Here is a 12,644-nt window from a genome sequence, read left to right on the forward strand (position 1 = left end):
TATACGTACGTAAGTAGGAGAGTTGGCCAGAGAGCCTTACTGGATTACGTGTTAATTGATAGGCGTGCGAAAGAGAGACTTTTGGATGTTAATGTGCTGAGAGGTGCAACTGGAGGGATGGATGTCTGATCATTATCTTGTGGAGGCGAAGATGAAGATTTGTAGAAATTTCAGAAAAGAAGAGAGAATGTTGGGGTGAAGAGAGTGGTGAGAGTAAGTGAGTTTGGGAAGGAGACTTGTATGAGGAAGTACCAGGAGAGACTGAGTACAGAATGGAAGAAGGTGAGAACAAAGGACGTAAGGGATGTGAGGCAGGAATAGGATGTATTTAGGGAAGCAGTGATGGCTTGTGCAAGAGATGCTTGTAGCATGAGAAGCTTGGGAGGTGGGCAGATTAGAAAGGGTAGTGAGTGGTGGGATGAAGAAGTAAGATTATTAGTGAAAGAGAAGAGAGAGGGATTTGGACGATTTTTGAAGGGAAATAATGCAAATGACTGGGAGATGTATAAAAGAAAGAGACAGGAGGTCAAGAGAAAGGTGCAAGAGCTGAAAAAGATGCCAAATGAGAGTTGGGGTGAGAGAGTATCATTAGAATTTTGGGAGAATAAAAAGATGTTTTGGAAGGAGGTAAGTTAAGTGCGTAAGACAAGGGAAGAAATGGGAACATCAGTGAAGGGGGCTAATGGGAGGTGATGACAAGTAGTGCTGATGTGAGAAGGAGATAAAAGGAGTATTTTGAAGGTCTGTTGAATGTGTTTGATGATAGAGTAGCAGATATAGGGTGTTTTGGTCGAGGTGGTGTGCAAAGTGAGAGGGTTAGGGAGAATGATTTGGTAAACAAAGAAGAGGTAGTAAAAGCTTTGCGGAAGATGAAAGCCGGCAAGGCAGCGGGTATGGATGACTGGTTGGTAAGGTTATCTAATGTATGTATGACTCATGGTGAGGTGCCTCAGGACTGGCGGAATGCTTGCATAGTGCCACTGTACAAAGACAAAGGGGATAAGAGTGAGTGCTCAAATTACAGAGGTAATAGTTTGTTGAGTATTCTTGGAAAATTATATGGGAGGGTATTGAGTGAGAGGGTGAAGGCATGTACAGAGCATCAGAGTGGGGAAGAGCAGTGTGGTTTTATGAAGTGTTAGAGGATGTGTGGATCAGGTGTTTGCTTTGAAGAATGTGTGTGTGAGAATTACTTAGAAAAGCAAATGGATTTGTATGTAGCATTTATGGATCTGGAGAAGGCATATGATAGAGGTGATAGAGATGCTCTGTGGAAGGTATTAAGGATATATGGTGTGGGAGGTAAGTTGTTAGAAGCAGTGAAAAGTTTTTATCGAGGATGTAAGGCATGTGTACGTGTAGGAAGAGAGGAAAGTGATTGGTTCTCAGTGAATATTGATTTGCTGCAAGGGTGCGTGATGTCTCCATGGTTGTTTAATTTGTTTATGGATGAGGTTGTTAGGGAGGTGAATGCAAAAGTCTTGGAAAGAGGGGCAAGTATGCAGTCTGTTTTGGATGAAAGAGCTTGGGAAGTGAGTCAGTTGTTGTTCGCTGATGATACAGCACTGGTGGCTGATTCGGGTGAGAAACTGCAGAAGCTGGTGACTGAGTTAGGTAAAGTTTGTGAAAGAAGAAAGCTGAAGTAAATGTGAATAAGAGCATGGTTATTAGGTACAGTAGGGTTGAGGGACAAGTCAATTGTGAGGAAAAGTTTGAATGGAGAGAAACTGGAGGAAGTGAAGTGTTTTAGATATCTGGGAGTGGATTTGGCCGCGGATGGAACCATAAAAGTGAAGTGAATCATAGGGTGGGGGAGGGGGGCGAAAGTTCTCGGAGCATTGAAAAATGTGTGGAAGTCAAAAACGTTATCTTGGAAAGCAAAAATGGGTATGTATGAAGGAATAGTGCTTCCAACAATGTTATATTGTTGCGAGGCGTGGGCTATAGATAGAGTTGTGCGCAGGAGGGTGGATGTGCTGGAAATGAGATGTTTGAGGACAATATGTGGTGTGAGGTGGTTTGATCGAGTAAGTAATGAAAGGGTAAGAGAGATTGACAAAGAGGATATATGTGTCAGAAGTGGAGGGAACGAGGAGAAGTGGGAGACCAAATTGGAGGTGGAAAGATGAAGTGAAAAAGACTTTGAGTGATCGGGGCCTGAACATGCAGAAGGGTGAAAGGCGTGCAAGGAATAGAATGAAATGGAACGATGTGGTATACCGGGGTCGACGTGCTGTCAATGGATTGAACCAGGGCATGTGAAGCGTCTGGGGTAAACCATGGAAAGTTCTGTGGGGCCTGGATGTGGAAAGGGAGCTGTGGTTTCGGTGCATTATACATGACAGCTAGAGACTGAGTGTGAACGAATGTGGCCTTTGTTGCCTTTTCCTAGCGCTACCTCGTGCTCATGCGGGGGAGGGGGTTTTCATTTCATGTGTGGTGGGGTGGCGACGGGAATGAATAATGGCACACAGTATGAATTATGTACATGTGTATATATGTACTAGTCTCTGTGTGTATATAGATATGTATACATTGAGATGCATAGGTATGTATATGTGCAAGTGTGGACGTGTATGTATATACATGTGTATGTGGGTGGGTTGGGTCATTGTTTCGTCTGTTTCCTCGCGCTACCTCGCTAACGCGGGATACAGCGATAAAGCGTAATAAATAATACATACATACATACATACATACACACACACACACACACATATATATATATATATATATATATATATATATATATATATATATATATATATATATATATATATATATATCATTATTATTATTTTTATTATACTTTGTCGCTGTCTCCCGCGTTTGCGAGGTAGCGCAAGGAAACAGACGAAAGAAATGGCCCCCCCCCCCATACACATGTATATACATACGTCCACACACGCAAATATACATACCTACACAGCTTCCATGGTTTACCCCAGACGCTTCACATGCCTTGATTCAATCCACTGACAGCACGTCAACCCCGGTATACCCCGGTATATTTTTTTTTTTTTCTTTGTCGCTGTCTCCCGCGTTTGCGAGGTAGCGCAAGGAAACAGACGAAAGAAATGGCCCAACCCACCCCCATACACATGTATATACATACGTCCACACACGCAAATATACATACCTACACAGCTTTCCATGTTTAACCCCATACGCTTCACATGCCTTGATTCAATCCACTGACAGCACGTCAACCCCGGTATACCACATCGCTCCAATTCACTCTATTCCTTGCCCTCCTTTCACCCTCCTGCATGTTCAGGCCCCGATCACACAAAATCTTTTTCACTCCATCTTTCCACCTCCAATTTGGTCTCCCTCTTCTCCTCGTTCCCTCCACCTCCGACACATATATCCTCTTGGTCAATCTTTCCTCACTCATTCTCTCCATGTGCCCAAACCATTTCAAAACACCCTCTTCTGCTCTCTCAACCACGCTCTTTTTATTTCCACACATCTCTCTTACCCTTACGTTACTTACTCGATCAGACCACCTCACACCACACATTGTCCTCAAACATCTCATTTTCAGCACATCCATCCTCCTGCGCACAACTCTATCCATAGCCCACATCTCGCAACCATACAACATTGTTGGAACCACTATTCCTTCAAACATACCCATTTTTGCTTTCCGAGATAATGTTCTCGACTTCCACACATTCTTCAAGGCTCCCAGAATTTTCGCCCCCTCCCCCACCCTATGATCCACTTCCGCTTCCATGGTTCCATCCGCTGCCAGATCCACTCCCAGATATCTAAAACACTTCACTTCCTCCAGTTTTTCTCCATTCAAACTCACCTCCCAATTGACTTGACCCTCAACCCTACTGTACCTAATTACCTTGCTCTTATTCACATTTACTCTTAACTTTCTTCTTTCACACACTTTACCAAACTCAGTCACCAGCTTCTGCAGTTTCTCACATGAATCAGCCACCAGCGCTGTATCATCAGCGAACAACAACTGACTCACTTCCCAAGCTCTCTCATCCCCAACAGACTTCATACTTGCCCCTCTTTCCAAAACTCTTGCATTCACCTCCCTAACAACCCCATCCATAAACAAATTAAACAACCATGGAGACATCACACACCCCTGCCGCAAACCTACATTCACTGAGAACCAATCACTTTCCTCTCTTCCTACACGTACACATGCCTTACATCCTCGATAAAAACTTTTCACTGCTTCTAACAACTTGCCTCCCACACCATATATTCTTAATACCTTCCACAGAGCATCTCTATCAACTCTATCATATGCCTTCTCCAGATCCATAAATGCTACATACAAATCCATTTGCTTTTCTAAGTATTTCTCACATACATTCTTCAAAGCAAACACCTGATCCACACATCCTCTACCACTTCTGAAACCACACTGCTCTTCCCCAATCTGATGCTCTGTACATGCCTTCACCCTCTCAATCAATACCCTCCCATATAATTTACCAGGAATACTCAACAAACTTATACCTCTGTAATTTGAGCACTCACTCTTATCCCCTTTGCCTTTGTACAATGGCACTAGGCACGCATTCCGCCAATCCTCAGGCACCTCACCATGAGTCATACATACATTAAATAACCTTACCAACTAGTCAACAATACAGTCACCCCCTTTTTTAATAAATTCCACTGCAATACCATCCAAACCTGCTGCCTTGCCGGCTTTCATCTTCCGCAAAGCTTTTACTACCTCTTCTCTGTTTACATGGGGAGGTTACACAGGCAGGCTGAGGGCCTCATGCATTCAATATACAAGACACAGACTGGGATTCAGAGCCGGGAGCCGAGCAGGCGCATCTGGTGCCTGCCTACGGGAGGGGCTGCGTGGGAGGGGCCACCAGGGGTAGTCCGGAAATATTCTTACGATGAAGATCTGAGCAAGTCATCACCCGAGAGGTCCGGTAAACTTATCAGGCAAGAATATTCCAAAATAAATTCGTAATGATGTGCCGTGTTGCAACCATTTGATAATAAAAAGGAAATGTATATATATATATATATATATATATATATATATATATATATATATATATATATATATATATATATATATATATATATACACACACACACGTTATTATACTTTGTCGCTGTCTCCCGCGTTAGCAAGGTAGCGCAAGGAGTCAGACGAAAGAATGGCCCAACCCATCCACATACAGATGTATATACATACACGCCCACACAAGCACATACACATACCTATACATCTCAACGTATACATACATATACATACACAGACATATACATATACACATGTACATATTCATACTTCCTGCATTCATCCACTCTTGTTGCCTCCCTGCCACACATGAAATGGGACCTCCTCCCCCCGCACGCGCGCGAGGTAGCGCTACTAAAAGACAAAAAAGGCCACATTCGTTCACACTCAGACTCTAGCTGTCATGTATAATGCACTGAAACCACAGCTCCCTTTCCACATCCAGGCCCCACAAAACTTTCCATGGTTTACCACAGCCGCTTCACATGCCCTGGTTCAATCCATTGACAGCACGTCGACCCCGGTATACCACATCGTTCCAATTCACTCTTTTCCTTGCACCCCTTTCACCCTCCTGTAGGTTTAGGCCCCGATCGCTCAAAATCTTTTTCACTCCATCCTTCCAACTCCAATTTGGTCTCCCACTTCTCATTCCCCGCACCTCGAACACATATATCCTCTTTGTCAATCTTTCGTCACTCATTCTCTCCACGTGACCAAACCATTTCAATACACCCTCTTCTGCTCTCTCAACCACACTCTTTTTATTACCTCATATCTCTCTTATCCTTTCATTACTTACTCGATCAAACCACCTCACACCACACATTGCCCTCAAACATCTCATTTCCAACACATCCACACTCTTTCGCATAATCCTATCTATAGCCCACGCCTCGCAATCGTATAACATTGTTGGAACCACTATTCCTTCAAACATACCCATTTCTGCTCTCCGAGATAACGTTCTCACCATCCAAACATTCTTCAACGCTCCCAGAACATTCGCCTCCTCCACCACCCTGTGACTCACTTCCGCTTCCATGGTTCCATCCGCTGCCAAATCCACTCCCAGATATCTAATACACTTCATTTCCTCCAGTTGGGAAGTGAGCCAATTGTTGTTCGCTGATGATACAGCGCTGGTGGCTGATTCGGGTGAAAACTGCAGAAGCTTGTGACAGAGTTTGGTAAAGTGTGTGAAAGAAGAAAGCTGAGAGTAAATGTGAATAAGAGCAAGGTTATTAGGTACAGTAGGGTTGACGGACAAGTCAAGTGGGAGATAAGTTTGAATGGAGAAAAACTGGAGGAAGTGAAGTGTTTTAGATATCTGGGAGTGGATCTGGCAGCGGATGGAACCATGGAAGCGGAAGTGAGTCAAAAGGGTGGGGGAGGGGGGCGAAAGTTCTGGGAGCGTTGAAGAATGTGTGGAAGGCGAGAACATTATCTCGGAAAGCAAAAATGGGTATGTTTGAAGGAAAAGTGGTTCCAACAATGCTATATGGTTGCGAGGCGTGGGCTATAGATAGGGTTGTGCGCAGGAGGGTGAATGTGTTAGAAATGAAATGTTTGAGGACAATATGTGGTGCGAGGTGGTTTGATCGAGTAAGTAATGAAAGGGTAAGAGAGATGTGTGGCAATAAAAAGAGTGTGGTTGAGAGAGAAGAGGGTGTATTGAAATGCTTTGGTCACATGGAGAGAATGAGTGAGGAAAGAGTGACAAAGAGGATGTATGTGTCAGAGGTGGAGGGAACGAGAAGTGGGAGACCAAATTGGAGGTGGAAAGATGGAGTGAAAAAGATTTTGAGCGATCGGGGCCTGAACATGCAGGAGGGTGAAAGGCGTGCAAGAATAGAGCGCATTGGAATGATGTGGTATACCGAGGTCGAAGTGCTGTCAATGGGTTGAAGCAGGGCATGTTAAGCGTCAGGGGTAAACCATGTAAAGTTTTGTGGGGCCTGGAAGTGGAAAGGGAGCTGTGGTTTCGGTCCATTATACATGACAGCTAGAGACAGAGTGTGAACGGAAGTGGCCTTTGTTGTCTTTTCCTAGCGCTACCTCGCGCGCGTGCGGGGGGAAGGGGGGTGTCATTTCATGTGTGGCGGGCTGGCGACGGGAATGAATAAATGCAGCAAGTATGAATTATGTACATGTGCATATATGTACATGTCTGTGTATGTACAGATATGTATACGTTGAAATGTATAGGCATGTATATATGCGTGTGTGGACGAGTATGTATATACATGTGTAAGTGGGTGGGTTGGGCCATTCTTTCGTCTGTTTCCTGCGCTTCCTCGCTAACGCGGGAGACAGCGACAAAGTATTACAATATAACATATAATATAATATATATACATATATATATATATATATATATATATATATATATATATATATATATATAGATAGATAGATAGATAGATAGATAGATAGATAGATATAGATATAGATATTAGACCAAGACCCCCTTTTATAGAGCTCCTGCAGCCACAAGAACACACTACAATCGGTAACAAAGACATTGGAGTGAGACGTTCTTCAGCGAGATTTTTCTCCGTCTTCTACATTGACGATTATCCAGCCTCATCGCAGGCAGTGTAGCCTTGCAGTGTAGCCTCGTGCATGCAGTGTCTACCAACACACACACACACACAAACCGGCCATTTTCAGTCACGTTGACAATGTCTTGTTCCCAGCGTTTGGCGAACTTATTGTCAGCGGCGGAGGTATATGAACAATGAATGTGGTGGAATGATCGCTCACTTCCACAGCACTTAACAATGTCCTCCGACCTATAATACTCGAACCGTTACCAACTGTGCGTCTCCAGCTTCCTCTCAATTGGTAGAGGTTCGAATCCTGCCGGACATTATTGGGAAAGTGAAACACAAGTGTCCGAGCACTTTCGTAAGTGTGTTCTCTTCGTACACACAAACACAGACACACACACACACACACACACACACACACACACATACACACACACACATACACACACACACACACACACACACACACACACACACACACACACACACACATCACATAATGCCCTCGAAATGCAAGGGTTCGAACCTCGAACCATTTGCGTGATAGGTGGGTGCACTGATCATACACACACACACACAACACACACACTCACACACACACACACACACACATATATATATATATATATATATATATATATATATATATATATATATATATATATATATATATATATATATATATTCCTATTAAACGGAAGGAGTCACGCGGGGAGTGCTCATCCTTCTCGAAGGCTCAGGTTGGGGTGTCTAAATGTGTGTGGATGTAACCAAGATGAGAAAAAAGGAGAGATAGATAGTATGTTTGAGGAAAGGAACCTGGATGTTTCGGTTCTCAGTGAAATGAAGCTCAAGGGTAAAGGGGAAGAGTGGTTTGGGAATGTCTTGGGAGTAAAGTCAGGGGTTGGTGAGAGGACGAGTAAAGGAAGGAGTAGGATTACTGAAACAGGAGTGGTGGGAGTATGTGATAGAGTGTAAGAGAGTAAAGTCTAGATTGATATGGGTATAACTGAAAGTGGATGGAGAGAGATGGGTGATTACTGGTGCATACGCACCTGGGCATGAGAAGAAAGATCATGAGAGGCAGGTGTTTTAGGAGCAGCTGAATGAGTGTGTTAGTAGTTTTGATGCACGAGACCTGGTTATAGTGATGGGTGATTTGAATGCAAAGGTGAGTAATGTGGCAGTTGAGGGAATAATTGGTGTACATGGTGTGTTCAGTGTTGTAAATGGAAATGGTGAAGAGTTTGTAGATTTATGTGCTGAAAAAGGACTGGTGATTGGGAATACCTGGTTTATAAAGAGAGATATACATAAGTATACGTATGTATGTAGGAGGGATGGCAAGAGAGAGTTATTGGTTTACGTGTTAACTGATAAACGCGTGAAAGAGAGACTTTTGGATGTTAATGTGCTAAGAGGTGCAACTGGAGGGGTATCTGATCATTATCTTGTGGAGGCGAAGGTGAAGATCTGTAGAGGTTTTCAGAAAAGAAGAGAGAACGTTGGGAAGAAGACTTGTGTAAGGAAGTACCAGGAGAGACTGAGTGCAGAATGGAAAAAGGTGGGAGCAAAGGACGGAAGGGGAGTGGAGGGAGGAATGGGATGTATTTAGGGAAGCAGTGATAGCTTGCGCAAAACATACTTCTAGCATAAGAAGCGCGGGAGGTGGGCCGATTAGAAAGGGGAGTGAGCGGTGGAATGAAGAAGTAAGAGTATTAGTGAAAGAGAAGAGAGAGGCATTTGGACGATTTTTGCAGGGAAATAGTGCAAATGATCGGGAGATGTAGAAAAGAAAGATGCAGGAGGTGAAGCGAAAGGTGCAAGAGGTGAAAAAGAGGGCAAATGAGAGCTGGGGTGAGAGAGTATCATTTAATTTTAGGGAGAATAAAAAGATGTTTTGGAAGGAGGTAAATAAAGTGCGTAAGACAAAAGAACAAATGGGAAGATCGGTGAAGGGGGCTAATGGGGAGGTGATGACAAGTAGTGGTGATGTGAGAAGATGGAGTGAGTATTTTGAAGGTTTGATGAAGGTGTTTGATGATACAGAGTGGCAGATATAGGGTATTTTGGTCGAGGTGGTGTGCGAAGTGAGAAGGTTAGGGAGAATGATTTGGTAAACAGAGAAGAGGTCGTAAAAGCTTTGCGGAAGATGAAAGCCGGCAAGGCAGCGGGTATGGATGGTATTGCAGTGGAATTTATTAAAAATGGGGATGACTGTGTTGTTGACTGGTTGGTAAGGATATTTAGTGTATGTATGACTCATGGTGACGTGCCTGAGGATAGGTGGAATGCATGCATAGTACCATTGTACAAAGGTAAAGGGGATAAAGGTGAGTGCTCAAATTACAGAGGTATAAATTTGTTGAGTATTCCTGGGAAATCATATGGGAGGGTATTGATTGAGAGAGTGAAGGCATGTACAGAGCATCAGATTGGGGAAGAGCAGTGTAGTTTCAGAAGTGGTAGAGGATGTGTTAATCAGGTGTTTGCTATGAAGAATATATGTGAGAAATACTCAGAAAAGGATAGGGATTTGTATGTAGCATTTATGGATCTGGAGAAGGCATATGATAGAGGTGATAGAGATGCTCTGTGGAAGGTATTAAGAGTATATGGTGTGGGAGGCAAGTTGTTAGAAGCAGTGAAAAGTTTTCATTGAGGATGTATGGCATGTGTACGAGTAGGAAGAGAGGAAAGTGATTGGTTCTCAGAGAATGTAGGTTTGCGGCAGGGGTGTGTGATGTCTCCATGGTTGTTTAATTTGTTTATGGATGGGGTTGTTAGGGAGGTGAATGCAAGAGTTTTGGAAAGAGGCAAGTATGCAGTCTGTTGTGGATGAGAGCTTGGGAAGTGAGTCAGTTGCAGTTCGCTGATGATACAGTGCTAGTGGCTGATTCGGGTGAGAAACTGCAGAAGCTGGTGACTGAGTTTGGTAAAGTGTGTGAAAGAAGAAAGCTGGGAGTAAATGTGAATAAGAGCAAGGTTATTAGGTACAGTAGGGTTGACGGACAAGTCAAGTGGGAGGTAAGTTTGAATGAAGAAAAACTGGAGGAAGTGAAGTGTTTTAGATATCTGGGAGTGGATTTGGCAGCGGATGGAACCATGAAAGCGGAAGTGAATCACAGGGTAGGGGAGGGGGCCAAAGTTTTGGGAGCGTTGAAGAATGTGTGGAAGGTGAGAACATTATCTCGGAAAGCAAAAATGGGTATGTTTGAAGGAATAGTGGTTCCAACAACGATACATGTATGGTTGCGAGGCGTGGGCTATAGATAAGAGTTGTGTTAGTTGTGTAAATGTGTTAGAAATGAGATGTTTGAGGACAACATGTGGTGTGAGGTGGTTTGATCGAGTAAGTAATGAAAGGGTAAGAGAGATGTGTGGTCATAAAAAGTGTGGTTGAGAGAGAAGAAGAGGGTGTTTTGAAATGGTTTGGTCGCATGGAGAGAATGAGTGAGGAAAGATTGACCAAGAGGATATGTGTGTCAGAGGTGGAGGGAACGAGAAGTGGGAGACCAAATTGGAGGTGGAAGGATGGAGTGAAAAAGATTTTGAGCGATCGGGGACTGAACATGCAGGAGGGTGAAAGGGGTTGCAAGGAATAGTGTGAATTGGAACGATGTGGTATACCGGGGTCGACGTGCTGTCAATGGATTGAACCAGGGCATGTGAAGCGTCTGTGGTAAACCATGGAAAGTTTTGTGGTACATGGATGTATAAAGAAAGCTGTGGTTTCGGTGCATTATACATGACAGCTAGAGACTGAGTGTGAACGAATGTGGCCTTTGTTGTCTTTACCTAGCGCTACTTGTGCGCATGCGGTGGGAGGGGGTTGTCATTTCATGTGTGGTGGGGTGGTAGCGAGAACGAATAAAGGCAGCAAGTATGAATTATGTACATGTGTATATACGTATATGTCTATGTATATACATATGTATACGTCGGTATGTATAGGTATGTATATGTGCGTGTGTGGACGTGTATGTATATACATGTGTATGTGGATGGGTTGGGCCATTCTTTCGTCTGTTTCCTTGTGCTACCTCGCTAACGCGGGAGACAGCGACAAAATATAATGTAAAATATATATATATATCATTTATTTATTTATTTTGCTTTGTTGCTGTCTCCCGCGTTAGCGAGGTAGCGCAAGGTAACAGACGAAAGAATGGACTAATCCACCCACATAAACATGTATATACATACACGTCCACACACGCAAATATACATACCTATACATCTCAACGTATACATATATATACACACACAGACATATACATATATACACATGTACATAATTCATACTGTCTGCCTTTATTCATTCCCATCGCCACCTCGCCACAAATGAAATATACCCCCTCCCCCCTCATGTGTGCGAGGTACCGCTAGGAAAAGACAACAAAGGCCACATTCGTTCACACGCAGTCTCTAGCTGTCATGTAATAATGCACTGAAATCACAGCTCCCTTTCCACATCCAGGCCCACACAACTTTCCATGGTTTACCCCAGACGCTTCACATGCACTGGTTCAATCCACTGACAGCACGTCGACCCCGGTATACCACATCGTTCCAATTCACTCTATTCCTTGCACGCCTTTCATCCTCCTGCATGTTCAGGCCCCGATCACTCAAAATCTTTTTCACTCCATCTTTCCACCTCCAATTTGGTCTCCCACTTCTCCTCGTTCCCTCCACCTTTGACACATATATCCTCTTGGTCAATCTTTCCTCACTCATTCTTTCCATGTGACCAAACCATTTCAAAACACCCTCTTCTGCTCTCTCAACCACACTCTTTTTATTACCACACATCTCTCTTACCCTATTATTACTTACTCGATCAAACCACCTCACACCACATATTGTCCTTAAACATCTCATTTCCAGTACAACCACCCTCCAGAGCACAACTCTATCCACAGCCCACGCCTCGTAACCATACAACATTGTTGGAACCACTATTCCTTCAAACATACCCATTTTTTCTTTCCGAGATAATATTCTCCACTTCCACACATTCTTCAAGGCTCCCAGAATTTTTGCCCCCTCCCCCAACCCCAATT

The sequence above is a fragment of the Panulirus ornatus genome, chromosome 58 (genome assembly GCF_036320965.1).
Source record: "Panulirus ornatus isolate Po-2019 chromosome 58, ASM3632096v1, whole genome shotgun sequence".
NCBI classification, from domain to species: domain Eukaryota; kingdom Metazoa; phylum Arthropoda; class Malacostraca; order Decapoda; family Palinuridae; genus Panulirus; species Panulirus ornatus.